This window comes from Salvelinus namaycush, chromosome 19 (genome assembly GCF_016432855.1).
Source record: "Salvelinus namaycush isolate Seneca chromosome 19, SaNama_1.0, whole genome shotgun sequence".
In the NCBI taxonomy this organism is placed as follows: domain Eukaryota; kingdom Metazoa; phylum Chordata; class Actinopteri; order Salmoniformes; family Salmonidae; genus Salvelinus; species Salvelinus namaycush.
In genome coordinates, this window is record NC_052325.1 from 25,707,256 (window position 1) to 25,723,301 (window position 16,046).

The 16,046-nt window shown below is 42.4% G+C and overlaps 1 non-coding gene across 1 annotated transcript; it reads right to left on the reverse strand.

Moving 5' to 3' along the window:
* Positions 1 to 12,407: 12,407 nt before the first annotated feature.
* trnan-guu lies at positions 12,408 to 12,481 on the reverse strand. Its single transcript has one exon. It is a non-coding gene; the product is annotated as a tRNA-Asn (tRNA).
* Positions 12,482 to 16,046: the final 3,565 nt, after the last annotated feature.

Below are 16,046 nucleotides of genomic sequence, written 5' to 3' on the forward strand. Positions count from 1 at the left end.
ACTTCAAAAAGCCAAACCACTTCCAAATTACTGAAACAGTTTAATAACCTTTCAGTGATACCCATCCCGGATCCGGGATCCTCCTCATCAAAAAAGCTGACTAGCATAGCCTAGCCTAACAGGACAGGGATATCATATAATATAATTTTCATGAAATCACAAGTCCAATACAGCAAATGAAAGATAAACATCTTGTGAATCCAGCCATCATTTCCGATTTTTAAAATGTTTTACAGCGAAAACACAATATGTATTTATATTAGCTAACCACAATAGCCAAACACACAACCGCATATTTTCACCATGTTTCCACCGCATAGGTAGCTTTCACAAAACCGACAAAATAGAGATATAATTAGTCACTAACCAAGAAACAACTTTATCAGATGACAGTCTTATAACATGTTATACAATACATTTATGTTTTGTTCGAAAATGTGCATATTTGAGGTATAAATCATAGTTTTACATTGCAGCCACCATCAAAAATAGCATCAAAGCAGCCAGAATAATTACAGAGAGCAACGTGAAATAAATAAATACTCATCATAAAACATTTATGAAAAATACATGGTGTACAGCAAATGAAAGATAAACATCTTGTGAATCCAGCCAATATTTCCGATTTTTTAAGTGTTTTACAGCGAAAACACAATATAGAATTATATTAGCTTACCACAATAGCCAAACACACAACCGCATTTATTCACCGCAAAGGTAGCTTTCGCAAAAACCAGCAATAAATATAAAATTAATCACTAACCTTTGGGCAACTTCATCAGATGACAGTCTTATAACATCAAGTTATACAATACATTTATGTTTTGTTCGAAAATTTGCATATTTAGAGCTGCAAATCGTGGTTATACATTGTGAATACGTAGCAACATTTTCCCAGAATGTCCGGAGATATTTTGGACACTCACCTAATCTGACCAAAGAACTCATCATAAACTTTACATAAAAATACTTGTTGTATGGCAAATGAAAGATACACTGGTTCTTAATGCAACCGCTGTGTTAGATTTTTTTAAATAACTTTACTACAACATACAAAATACATTATTGTGAGACAGCGCTCACATATTCTCCGCCCTGTTGGATTCTACATATTCCACAGAAATACGAAATAACATCATAAATTGTTTCTTACTTTTGCTGAGCTTCCATCAGAATGTTGTGCAAGGAGTCCTTGCTCCAGAATAAATCGTTGTTTGGTTTTAGAAAGTCCATTTCTTCTGTCGATTTCGCGCCACAATGCTAGCCAAGGTTGCTAACATTCCCATCCTCTCTTGGGGCAAAGAACGGAAAACTCCAAAAGTCCCAATAAACGTTGAATAAACTGATAAAACTCGGTTGAAAAAACCTACTTTATGATGTTTTTCTAATATGTATCAAATAAAATCAGAGCCGGAGATATTCGCCGTGTAAACCGAACGCTTTTCAGAAGACAATGTGGAGCTCCTTCGTGCGCCTTGGAAAACTGACAAAATGGCAGACCTGTCACTCCAAAAGCTCTTGTTCGACCTCAGATCAAGCTAGACACCCCATTCCACCTTCCACTGCCTGTTGACATCTAGTGGAAGGCGTATGAAGTGCATGTATATTGATAAATAGAGCCAGTTGAATAGGCAGGCCCTGAAACAAAGCCTCGTTTTCAGATTTTTCACTTCCTGTATGGAAGTTTGCTGCCAAATGAGTTCTGTTTTACTCACAGATATAATTCAAACAGTTTTAGAAACTTGAGAGTGTTTTCTATCCAATAGTAATAATAATATGCATATTGTATGATCTAGAATAGAGTACGAGGCCGTTTAAATTGGGCACGATTTTTTCCAAAGGGAAAACAGCGCCCCCCTTTTGACAAGAAGTTTTAACTCTTTTTATCAATAATTTCTTCGTTGGAAGCTGCTCCTTCTCCATGGCTATCACTGCCACTGTTTTCGCCTACATCACTCATTTTTCGTGGTTAATAGTGGCGACTCCGTCACTCCAGATGCTAAGTGGTTTTTAGTGGGCGTATACCTCTCCACGTGCATATTGTCACTTCTCCGCACATTCCTGCTGCATCAGAAGTGATATGGACTGCTGTACCTAATTACTCTATATCGACATTATCAAAAATGAATCTAAACTTTTTTATATCTTTATTGAGGGAAGAAATTACATCAATAAATATTGATATTGATTTATCGCCCAGCCCTAATACAGTGTTACACATGGAATAAACAAACATACAGTCAATAATACAATAGAAAAAGTCTATATACAGTGTGTGCAAATGAGGTAGGATAACGGAGGTAAGGCAATAAATAGGCCATAAAGGTGAAGTAATTACAATTGAGGTATTAACACTGGAGTGAAAGATGGGCAGATGAGGATGTGCTACTAGAAAAAAAATCGGTGTGTAAAAGAACAGAAAAACAAAAGAAATATGGGGATGAGGTAGGTAGTTGGTTGGTTGGGCTATTTAAAGCTGGGCTGTGTACAGCTGCAGCGATCGGTATGTTGCTCTGACAGATGGTTCTGTTAGTGAGGGAGATATAAGTCTCTAACTTCAGTGATTTTTGCAATTTGTTCCAGTCAATGGCAGCAGAGAACTGGAAGGAAAGGCGGCCAAAGAGGTGTTGGCTTTGGGGATGTCCAGTGAAATATACCTGCTGGAGCGTGTGCTACGGGTGGGTGTTGCTATGGTGACCAGTGAGCTGAGATAAGGTGGAGCTTTACCTTGCAAAGAATTATAGATGACCTGGAGCCAGGGGGTTTGACAACAAATATGTAGCAAGGACCAGCCAATGAGAGCATTCAGGTTGCAGTGGTGGGTAGTATATGGGGCTTTGGTGACTAAATGGATGGCACTGTGATAGACTGCATCCAGTTTGCTGAGTAGAGTGTTGGAGGCTATTTTGTAAACGACATCGCCGAAGTCAAGGATCGGTAGGATAGTCAGTTTTACGAGGGTATGTTTGGCAGCATGAGTGAAGGAGGCTTTGTTGCGAAATAGGAAGCCGATTCTAGAATTAATTTTGGATTGGAGATGCTTAATATGAGTCTGGAAAGAGAGTTTACAGTCTAGCCAGACACCTAGGTATTTATAGTTGTCCACATATTCTAATTCAGAACCATCCAGAGTAGTGATGCTAGTCGGGCGGGCGGGTGCGGGCAGCGATGGTTGAAGAGCATGCATTTGGTTTTACTTGCATTTAAGAGCAGTTGGAGGCCACGAAAGGAGTGTTGTATGGCATTGAAGCTCGTCTGGAGGTTTGTTAACACAGTGTCCAAAGAAGGGCCAGATGTATACAGAATGGTGTCGTCTGCGTAGAGGTGGATCAAAGAGTCACCCGCAGCAAGAGCAACATCATTGATATATACAGAGAAAAGAGTCAGCCAGAGAATTGAACCCTGTGTCACCCCCATAGAGACTGTCAGAGGTCCGGACAACAGGCCCTCCGATTTGACACACTGAACTCTATCTGAGAAGTAGTTAGTGAACCAGGCGAGGCAGTCATTCGAGAAACCAAGGCTGTTGAGTCTGCCGATAAGAATACGGTGATTGACAGTGTTGAAAGCCTTGGCCAGGTCGATGAAGATGGCTGCACAGTATTGTCTTTTATCGATGGCGGTTTAGGACCCTGAGCGAGGCTGAGGTGCACCCATGACCAGCTCGGAAACCGAATTGCATAGCGGAGAAGGTACGGTGGGATTCGAAATGGTCGGTGATCTGTTTGTTCACTTGGCTTTCGAAGACTTTAGAAAGGCAGGGCAGGATGGATATAGGTCTGTAACAGTTTGGGTCTAGAGTGTCTCGCCCTTTGAAGAGGGGGATGACCACGGCCGCATTCCAATCTTTAGGAATCTCAGACGATACGAAAGAGAGGTTGAACAGACTAGTAATAGGATTATAATTTTAGGAAGAGAGGGTCCAGATTGTTTATCCCAGCTGATTGGTAGGATCCAGATTTTTCAGCTCTATCAGAACATCAGCTGTCTGGATTTGGGTGGAGAAGCGGGGGGGGGGGGGGGGCTTGGGCCAGTTGCTGCGGGAGGTGCAGAGCTATTGGCCTGGGGTTGGGGTAGCTAGGTGGAAAGCATGGCCAGCCGTAGAGAAATGCTTATTGAAATTCTCGATTATTGTGGATTTTTCGGTGGTGACAGTGTTTCCCAGCCTCAGTGCAGTGGGCAGCTGGGAGGAGGTGCTCTTATTCTCCATGGACTTTACAGTGTCCCAAAACTTTTTTGGAATTAGTGCTGTAGGATGCAAATTTCTGTTTGAAAAAGCTAGCCTTTGCTTTCCTAACTGACTGTGTATATTGGTTCCTGACTTCCTGAAGAGTTGCACATCGCGGGGACTATTCAAAGCTAGTGCAGTACGCCACAGGATGTTTTTGTGCTGGTCAAGAGCAGTCAAGTCTGGGGTGAACCAAGGACTATATCTGTTCTTAGTTCTACATTTTTTGAACGGGGCATGCTTATTTAAGATGGTGAGGAAAGCACTTTTAAAGAATAACCAGGCATCCTCTACTGACGGGATGAGGTAAATATCCTTCCAGGATACCCGGGCCAAGTCGATTAGAAAGGCCTGCTCGCAGAAGTGTTTTAGGGAGCGTTTGACAGTGATGAGGTGTGGTCGTTTGACAGCAGACCCATAACGGACGCAGGCAATGAGGCAGTGATCACTGAGATCCTGCTTGAAAACAGCAGAGGTGTATTTAGAGGGCTAGTTGGTCAGGATGATATCTATGAGGGTGCCCATGTTTACGGATTTGGGGTTGTACCTGGGAGGTTCCTTGATAATTTGTGTGAGATTGAGGGCATCTAGCTTAGATTGTAGGACGGCCGGGGTGTTAAGCATATCCCAGTTTAGGTCACCTAACAGTATGAACTCTGACGATAGATGGGGGGCAATCAATTCACATACAGTGTCCAGGGCACAGCTGGGAGCTGAGGGGGGTCTATAACAAGCGGCCACAGTGAGGTACTTATTTCTGGAGAAATTAATTTTTAAAAGTAGAAGCTCAAACTGTTTGGGCATAGACCTGGATAGTATGACAGAACTCTGCAGGCTATCTCTACAGTAGATTGCAACTCTGCCCCCTTTAGCAGTTCTATCTTGACGGAAAATGTTGTAATTGGGGATGGAAATTTCAGAACTTTTGGTGGCCTTCCTAAGCCAGGATTCAGACACGGCTAGGACATCAGGGTTGGCGGAGTGTGCTAAAGCAGTAAATAAAGCAAACTTAGGGAGGAGGCTTCTGATGTTAACACGCATGAACCCAAGGCTTTTACAGTTACAGAAGTCAACAAATGAGAGCGCCTGGGGACACACAGGGCTTAACCTATACATCACAAGAGGAACAGAGGAAGAGTAGGATGAGGGTACGGCTAAAGGCTATAAGAACTGGTCGTCTAGTGCGTTGGTAACAGAGAATAAAAGGAGCAGATTTCTGGGCGTGGTAGGATAGATTCAGGGTATAATGTGCAGACACGGATATGATAGGGTGCGAGTACAGTGGAGATAAACCTAGGCATTGAGTGACGATGAGAGAGGTTGCATCTCTGGAGGCGCCAGTTAAGCTAGGTGCGGTCTCCGCATGTGTGGGAGGTGCGGCAAAGAGCTATCTGAGGCACGTTGAGCGGGAATAGGGGCTCCACAGTAAAATAAAACAATGAGCTACCCTAAACAACAGTATACAAGGCACATTGACATTAGAGAGAGGCATAAAGCAATCACAGGTGTTGACCTGTGATGGCTGCAAGGGGCAGTATTGAGTAGCCAGTTAAACGGCCTCGTACTCAATTCTTGCTCGTACAATATGCATATTATTATTACTATTGGATAGAAAACACTCTCTAGTTTCTAAAACCGTTTGAATTATTTCTCTGAGTGAAACAGAACTCATTCTGCAGCACATTTCCTGACCAGGAAGTGGAATGTCAGAAATCGATGCTCTGTTCAACTTCCTGCCTATACATGGGCATGATACGTAAGAGTCTACGTACACTTCATACACCTTCCCCTGGTTGTCAAGAGGCGGTGAGAGAAGAAATTTCGTGTTTATCTTGGTTTGAGGTGGAATTAAAGCTCTTTGTATGACGTGACCGTCCATTTCCTGTTTCTGGAGCGCGCGAAAGGGGACATGGATTTGCCTTCTGTTTAGCTGTCGTTATGGACGACTAACATCTCCGGTTTAGATTTTATTTGATACATGTGACCATATCATCGTAAAGTATGTTTTTTCAATATAGTTTAATCAGATTATTTAAATTTTTTCGGGAGATTTGCCGTGTTCCGTTCTCTGACTTTGTTGACGTTGGAGAGATCCGTGCCACTTGGCAAGTGCCCATGCTAAATGATGAGGGAAATTTGCCGTTCCAGATCCAAACAACGACTGTTCTGGACAAAGGACACCTTGTCCAACATTCTGACGGAAGATCACCAAAAGTAAGAAACATTTTATGATGCTATTTCTAATATCTGTCGTGCCTGGGGAAACTGGTCGTCGGCGCCCAAGTGTTTCTGGCTATTGTGGCTACGCTAATATAACGCTACATTTTGTTTTCGCTGTAAAACATTTAATAAATCGGAAATATTGTCTGGAATCACAAGATGCCTGTCTTTCAATTGCTGTACACTATGTATTTTTCAGAAATGTTTTATGATGAGTAATTAGGTATTTGACGTTGGTGTCTGTAAATATTATGGCTGCTTTCGGTGCAATTTCTGATTGTAGCTGAAATGTAAACTATGATTTATACCTGAAATATGCACATTTTTCGAACAAAACATATGCTATACAATAAATATGTTATCAGACTGTCATCTGATGAAGTTGTTTCTTGGTTAGTGGCTATTTATATCTTTATTTGGTCGAATTTGTCATAGCTACTGATGGAGTAAAAAACTGATGGAGTAAGAAAAGTGGTGTCTTTTGCTAACGTGGTTAGCTAATAGATTTACATATTGTGTCTTCCCTGTAAAACATTTAAAAAATCGGACATGTTGGCTTGATTCACAAGATGTGTACCTTTCATATGCTGTATTGGACTTGTTAATGTGTGAAAGTTAAATATTTTTAAAAAATATCTTTTGAATTTCGCGCCCTGCACTTTGAGCTGGCTGTTGTCATAAGTGTACCGACGTCAGGCTTGCACGCCAAACAGGTTAAGACAACAACAGGTAAACAGCTAAGACACAACAACGGGTAAATGGCGATGAACGGGCAGAGGGTCAGTTAGCTACACACAGGACCTGAGTTCGAGGCTGGGGCTGACAGATAAACAAAATGGGTAATTACGGGTAATGGAGTCGCCAATGACTAGGGTGTTCGATTTGTCAGAGCTAATGGTGGGAGGCTTCGGCGTCTCAGACCCCGTAACGGGTGAAGGAGAGACCAGAGAAGACTCGGCCTCTGACTCCGACTCGTTGCTTAATTGGGAAAACCGGTTGAAAGCTTCTGTCAGCTGAATGAGCGACACCGGTTGAGCATTCCTACAGCATTTCCCTCCAGAAGCCATGAGAAAGTTGTCCGGCTGCGGGGACTGTGTGGGGGGATTTATACTACTATCTGTAGTTACTTGTGGCACAGACGCTGTTTCATCCTTTCCTACACTTAAATTATCCTTGCCTTTGCCATCTGAAGCTGGGCTTGCGGCACAGTTATCCTCATGGTTATCCTGTATATTATGAGTACAGCGACTGCAATTAAAAGGCATAATGTTAATGTTACTACTTAGCTTCGGCTGGTGGAGGTCGTGTAGAACCAGTCCAGATAAAGCATCCAGGGTGAAAAAGTTTAACGAAAAAAGTTGAGCAAGGGAAAAATACAAATATAAAACAGTAATTAAAAAGTAAATACCATAAAGTTGGCAGGTAGAAAAGAAAAATTAGCAACAAACCACACAGCAGCTACTATATGATACTCAAATTTCCCTATAACCATCATGAGGTTGCTACAACCTAGTCTACACATGAAAATGTATAACAGTCGAGAGACACAGGTCGAGAGACAAATTGGAGTAATCAAAGTGACAGACAGTGACACATGCAATACTGCCTTGCACAATCTTGCCTGAATCTAGCAAATCTAGGGCAGGGTTTCCCTAGTTCAGTCCTGGGGGCCCCCCTGGGTGCACATTTAGTTTTTTGCCCTAGCACTACACAACTGATTCAAATAACCATTATTTTAATCAGCTGTGTAGTACTAGGGCAAAAAACTAAAACTTTTTGGGGAAATCCTGATCTAGGGTGTAATCATTAGTCCAAACAGTTGCAAACAAGAGTTTCTATTCGAAAAATTCAGGCAGGTCCATCCCTGTTTCGTTCCTCTTGCTTCCATTTAAGAAATGTTTTGTAACAGAGTATGCGGAATGAATACACCCCTGATCACCCGCACACACAGTTCACTTTCATAGCAGCCACATACAGAATCATCACTTTGCTCGTTGTATAATTCCTTCTCGCATCTACACGCTCTCCTCCTCTCACCCTTTCCCTTCGCTTGTGGACAAAAACTCCTCCAAGCCAAACCTTCATACCATAACCACTAACCGCTACACAGCCTACATCGTTGTCACCATTAGCTTAACATCATAGTCAACAAACTAGAACTAACACGTTAGTAAATCTTTATGTACAATCAGGCAGTACGGTATACAGCAAGCAGTTTAACAGTTTTACCGGTGGGCCCCGGTGCCAATAAATGTATAAAACCGAAAACGTACAGTACCTTGACATGGAACAGTTGCAGTGTTGGATCTGCTGGATGTCCTTAACTGTTCAACTATTGTCTTTATCTCTCTTTGAGTCAATTACTCACCACACTTTATGCATTGCAGTGGTAGCTAGCTGTAGCTTATGCTTTCAGTGCTAGATTCATATCAGTTCATCCTGCAAGAGCTTGGAGGATGTTGAATGGATGCTGTTGAGGGTACTGTAGACCTTCATTGCAAAACAGTGTGTTTAATCAGTTATTTGGTGACATGAATATATTTTGTATAGTTTTATCTAAAAAAAGGACAACTTTTTTAATGTTTCCCTATTTAAATTTGTTATGAATTTCACTGAGTACAATGGTCCTCCCCTTCCTCCTCTGAGGATCCTCCACTGATCCCTACAGCTGTACTGCCAACCGCAACCCTAACTCTAACCCTAACATGCCACACCGCTCGTGTCACGTGCGCGATCGTTGCAAAATAAATGTACACATACATGTTATTCAATCATTGCACTCACACTGCTCGCGCGCGTCTATGTAGCCAGGCGCTAAAATAGAACTTGGTTCTATTTCTGATGCTTGACGTGCTGCAAGTCCCGCCTCTCCCATCTCCTCATTGGTTTAGGAACATATACCCACGTTGGTGATTGAAAGATGAACTGAGGTCCATACTCCAGTCCAGCTGGTAGTGTTAATGTACCTTAAAGTTGGTTGCCAACCTCCATATAAAGTCCAAAGAAGAAGAAGAAGACTGAAGGAGGAGAAATTATTAGAAACAAACTCGGTTTACCTTTTTATCTGTGGATTAATTGTCAGAGTAGCTAATAACAACCCAATGTTTATATCCCAATACAAATTAGCTGGCAACAGCAAGCTAGCTAGCTAAATTACCATAAATGTTCAATGCTTTTCGACCTGTCCACAAATTAATATAGTTGGTTCTGTCACGTTCTGACCTTAGTTATTTTATTATTTCTTTTGTTTTAATATGGTCAGGGCGTGAGTTGGGTGGGTTATCTATGTTCGTTTTTCTATGTTGGTTTTTGCGTTTGGCCTGGTATGATTCTCAATCAGAGGCAGCTGTCTATCGTTGTCTCTGATTGAGAATCATACTTAGGTAGCCTTTTCCACCTGTGTTTCGTGGGTGTTTATTTTCTGTGTCTGTGTGTTCCACACGGAACTGTTTCGGTTTGTTATTTCACGTGTCGTTTATTGTTTTGTTTCTGTGTTCGATTGTTTTATTAAAGAGCATGAACATGTACCACGCTGCGCATTGGTCCTCCGATCCTTACTACTCCTCCTCGTCTGAGGAGGTTCAGATATTTCAACCTGCATGTCCTGATCGCGTCTGGTGTGGGTGGACAAAATCAACATGTGCACGCTGACGCACGCATGCGAGCAGTCTGGTCAGCATGTAACCCTCACAGCTTTCCTTTATCTGGTCAAGTACACATCCACACTATACAGCACTTCACCATCAGCCATAGAGGAACAAAATATTAACAGTCATCACAGAACCCTCCAGGATCATCACCAAGATTCACAGCTGTGAATTACAGAGCAGCAGCCATTAAAGCTTGTGGAGCTGGCTATTGGACAACTACAAATACCTAGGTGTCTGGTTAGACTGTAAACTCTCCTTGCAGACTCACATCAAACATCTCCAATCCAAAGTTAAATCTAGAATTGGCTTCCTATTTCGCAACAAAGCATCCTTCACTCATGCTGCCAAACATACCCTCGTAAAACTGACCATCCTACCGATTCTCGACTTCGGCGATGTCATTTACAAAATAGCCAAAATAGCCCTAATCAATAAATTGGATGCAGTCTATCACAGTGCCACCCGTTTTGTCACCAAAGCCCCATATACTACCCACCACTGCGACCTGTATGCTCTCGTTGGCTGGCCCTCGCTTCATACTCGTCGCCAAACCCACTGGCTCCAGGTCATCTACAAGACCCTGCTAGATAAAGTCCCCCCTTATCTCAGCTCGCTGGTCACCATATCAGCACCCACCTGTAGCACGCGCTCCAGCAGGTATATCTCTCTGGTCACCCCCAAAGACAATTCCTCCTTTGGCTGCCTCTCCTTCCAGTTCTCTGCTGCCAATGACTGGAACGAACTACAAAAATCTCTGAAACTGGAAACACTTATCTCCCTCACTAGCTTTAAGCACCAGCTGTCAGATTAGCTCACAGATTACTGCACCTGTACATAGCCCATCTATAATTTAGCCCAAACAACTACCCCTTCCCCTACTGTATTCATTTATTTATTTTGCTCCTTTGCACCCCATTATTTATATTTCTACTTTGCAATTTCTTCCACTGCAAATCTACCTTTCCAGTGTTTTACTTGCTATATTGTATTTACTTCGCCACCATGGCCTTTTTTTGCTTTTACCTCCCTTACCTCCCCTCATTTGCTCACATTGGAGATAGACTTATTTTTCTACTGTATTATTGACTGTATGTTTGTTTTACTCCATGTGTAACTCTGTGTTGTTGTATGTGTCGAACTGCTTTGCTTTATCTTGGCCAGGTCGCAATTGTAAATGAGAACTTGTTCTCAACTTGCCTACCTGGTTAAATAAAGGTTAAATAAATAAATAAATAAAATATGTAAAAATAGTAAAGCTTAATTTAGGGTTCTACTATTCAATCTGTAGTGCTGAAGTTCAGCATTACAGCGTGGTTGAAATCTAAAGGCAATGTTTCCACGCTCGCGGAGACTGCATTCACCGTAAATCCTGCCCAGCCCAATCGGAAATTACCCTTACATTTCTATCGCACAATCTGTAACGCTTCATCGATACAGATTTAACATAGTTCTTAATTACACTCCGTGCACACAGCGCTCACCCCTCCCACCCCGCCCACGCTCCCCTTCTCCCATAAAAAAAGAAGTGCTGAAATGGGCTGGGTGCCCTAACGCCTGTAGGGTTGTTTTTTATGGAGGACGCGGGTTTTGCTTAGGTTGATGAGCTTCAATGACACACATATTACAGCAAATATAGTCATATAGACAGTAACACATGTGTCCCACTATATTCTCACGTGGGAAATAGCACTGCCATGCTCCTCCTAATCTAATAGTCCTTATTGGCATGACACCATGGGAGATTACTGGCTTAATTTTTCAGGAAGAGTAGGAAGCAGCTAATTTGGATCCATAATAAACACAAATACAAATAACATGAATATGTTTTCCATTTTCATTGCACCAGCATATTTTTTTACTTCACCGCTATTTGTTAATGATAGCGTCTTCCCGCCATTAGATCTCCTGGCGATGTTCTTCTCAAGCGGTTGAATAACTTAATTCTAATGAGTTGAGTTGTTTGGTTTCCAGAGGCTTTTTGATAACCTTTATGTTAAACATGTGGAAGCTGCTTTCGATGTACAACACCATGAATCGGAAGCACAGAAAAAAATAGATACAAAAATGCTATTGCTATTAGGTTATTGCTATGTTATTAATTTTGTATTCCTATGTTCTTACATAGTTTATTTTTATTCATTACTGTAAAATGGTCACTGGCAGGTTCCATCTCCTCCGAAGTGAAAGTGTTTATCAGTATCTACCTCATGCAGTGGACGCACAGTCACGTGGTTCTGAAAGCATGACTCCATTCATTACAATCCGCAAATAGTCTGTAAACCTACGGTTGTGCAATAAGAAAAACTTTCCGTCCCTGGGTGGGCTCGAACCACCAACCTTTAGATTAACAGTCTAACGCGCTAGCCGATTGCGCCACAGAGACAACTGAGACAAGACGCGATAGAACAAACTACTGTGCATGCTGCTGAAATCATTCTCTGCTGGGTTCTCACTTTATACACAGCCTGAGCTCTGCAGTTTTTTTTGTGGGTCAACACTCCTAGTCCTGGAGAGCTATTGTATATCAGGTGTGTTAGTACTGCGATAGAACAAAACCCTGCACATATCAACCCGCTGAATAACTTAATTCTAATGAGGATTTTTCATGACTAGAAAAGCTTTCTTTTCCTGGGTAGGTTCGAACCACCAACCTTCAGACTAATAATCTAACGCACTTGCCGATTGTGCCAGAGAGACAGCTAAGAAAGCATTTGGCCACAAACAGTAAGGAAGAGAGGCTCAACTCGGCAGAAAATCTGTCTCCTTCCAGCAGGTGGCGTTTTTTCATTGTTACATCTCGCAAGCAAAGAGTTTTTGTAAGGATTATAATAATGGATCACAATAATGAGATGTATTTACCAATCCAAAGAAAGCATAGACATCCCGCCGTGCCGCTTTGTGGACAACGACTCCCATTGTTAGGGCGGAGAGATATGTACTGTATCTTGTCAGTACATCTATAATCTTTGGCACCATGTAGAAAAACTGCTACCTGAGCTATCACTGAGCTATCACTGAGCACTACCTGAGCTCTGCAGCTGTTTTTCAGTTGCTGTTCCTCATTCCTGCTCATAGAGAGCCATATGTTGTGTGTTCAGGTATGCTTGTATGGGTGCTGAATCAGGTATGTTAATGCTGGGACAGATTCTGATTGGGATAACAAGCAGCAGTAGTTCCGGTGTTTGGTTTTCATCACTGGTTATTTGGACAAATCACGATTTTGAAAGTATTAGCATCTTTCGAATTTCTGAAGGGGAAGGGGCAATCGGCCCGTAACTTGCAAAGAGAGAGTGTGGAGCTCCTCGTTCTGGGTCCGCTCCTCGTTCTAGCATTTCTGGATCCATTCCCTTAACACGTATGGACCCAGAACTTAATAGAGCAGCTGGGTTACACAATATTAGATCATTACAGCAGACGACTCCCACACAGAGATATACCTTGAAAAAAGACACACAAACGCACAGTCACACATAATTTTGACGCTGCCATGAAACACCAGACCGAAGATGAGTCTCACACTATGCCCTTTCACTGCTCTTTATAACCAGCTCTTAGTATAGCTCAGCTCCTAACCTGCTAGTGTGTGTGTGTGTGTGTGTGTGTGTGTGTGTGTGTGTGTGTGTGTGTGTGTGTGTGTGTGTGTGTGTGTGTGTGTGTGTGTGTGTGTGTGTGTGTGTGTGTGTGTGTGTGTGTGTGTGTGTGTGTGTGTGTGTGTGTGTGTGTGTGTCCACAGTGAACAAGTATTTGCAGTTAGAACAGCCTCGCCTGTAGCAAAATTAAGAATGCAGAGCAGGGTTATTTGTTTGCAGCTTGAAGCGTTTGGACTTCAACTAATTCACAATCAATGGGAGTTACAGCACAAGGATACAGACTCTGACACTGTGGCATCGTGATGGAGACGCAAAGCCCTTTCTCATGATAGAGACTCAAAGCCCGTTCTCATGATAGAGACTCAAAGGTGTTTATTAAAGAGACCATAGTCTGGTAGATAAGAATGCATGAGATACAGATGTAGGATCTTAATTTGAGCCAGTTTGCTACAGCAGAAAAATAATCCTGCAGCAACAGTAAATGTGAATTATTATGTGGATTATAATTAATGGACATTTTTGTAAGGGCTGATACATTTTTCGTTAGGGCAAACCAAGTCTGAAATTTCAAAGTGGCAAAGACAAACTTTAGAAGCCTTTTTAAAACTCAAATACAAAACAATGTTGCATTTCCTGCTATGCAGGAAAACTCAGACAACAAAAGAGTGATCAAATTAAGATTAAAATAAAGAAGCTGGAACCCAGGATATGTTTCTTAATGTCCCCTTGTCTGTTTGTTGGGGAGAGAAAGAGGGAGGATGGTTGAGGAGGGAGGAGGAAGGTGGGTATAAAAAGAAGTGGAGATAAAGGGAGTGAAGGAGTGAGACTGGGGGAGCAGCAGTATTAACTCAAATGGGATAATGGCGTGTCAGTGTGACCAAACTCAGAAAATGGGAAACTGTCTTTCATCATCACTAAAGTGTCCTCTCCACAACCCTGCGGATAAAATTAACATGGCGGGGACTCCAAAGAAAAATTGTTTCAATTTACTTCTAAGTGGAGTAACATTGATTCTTGGTTTAACAGTAGGGCCTGGAGGCATCTCCCTCCCTCCACCCCTCCCTCCCTCCCTCTCTCTCTCTCTCTCTCTCTCCCCCTCCCTCCCTCCCTCTCTCCCTCTCCCTCTCTCCCTCCCCCTCTCCCTAATTTTTCTGGTAGATCACTAAAGTGGAATGGCTCTCGTTTTTGCAAACTGTATGTAGCCTAATTAATTTCTATTGGATTCAAGTTGTTCATCAAAACATGTTACATTATTAAATCAGAATAGCTGGCATACAGTTTAATTTTCTGTCAGATCCCGGGCAAAAATTGTCTAATAAATATGTATGACATCATAAGACAATACTCCAGTTGTTTTTGATTATATCAGTTTACTATCTATTAAACATACCATTGAGGTTATACAACATTCAGTTTATTGGCTGCTTGTGCGTACATCAAGTCATATCACTATGACAGAAAGCCCTATGACTGTCTGTAGCCCACCATGCTGTCCTTTCCTGTGTTTAGGTATGTCCTCCAGGACTAGACCCTATAGGGTTGTGTGTGTAGTATGTAGCGTGTAACCTGTTGAGTGTAGCGTGACTGTGTTCCCCTAGGTACAGAGGTGAGAAGGTAACAGGGGTCACAGCTTCACACAAACATTCACACACACACACACACACACACACACACACACACACACACACACACACACACACACACACACACACACACACACACACACACACACACACACACACACACACACACACACACACACACACACACAGCCTCCGGCAAGTTCACACTCAACTCACTAGCTGGCGGCTGGTTGATGGCACGACGGGTTATGAAAGAGAGTTTCATAAACGTGATCTATATTGGTCACTAACAAACTCTGAAAGTCAGCATCGGTCTCCCAGTCAAGGTCATGATACAGTCAGAACAAGAGAACTGAAGGATCTTAAGTAGCATGGGGTTAATTGTTATGAGCATAGTTGACCAGCCCGGCTATACAGTATCTGTGGTCTTCCAAAGCAGAGCAGACAGCAAAGGCAGAGTGATGACTGGGAATGTACTGGGTGATGAATGGGTGTTGAATGGGTGTTGACTGAGTGATGACTGGGTATTGAATGGGAGTTGACTAGGTGATGACTGGATGCTGACTTGATGCTGACTAGAAAATGACTGGAAGATGACTGGGTGCTGACTGGGTGCTGACTGGGTGATGACTGGGTGATGACTGGGTGATGACTGGGTGATGACTGCGTGATGACTGGGTGATGACTGGGTGATCATACACTGTTTACCAGGGGGCAGGGCTACCGATGTTAAGGCTAATCTGAAGATGGTGCTGGCTAAAGCTAAAACTGGCGA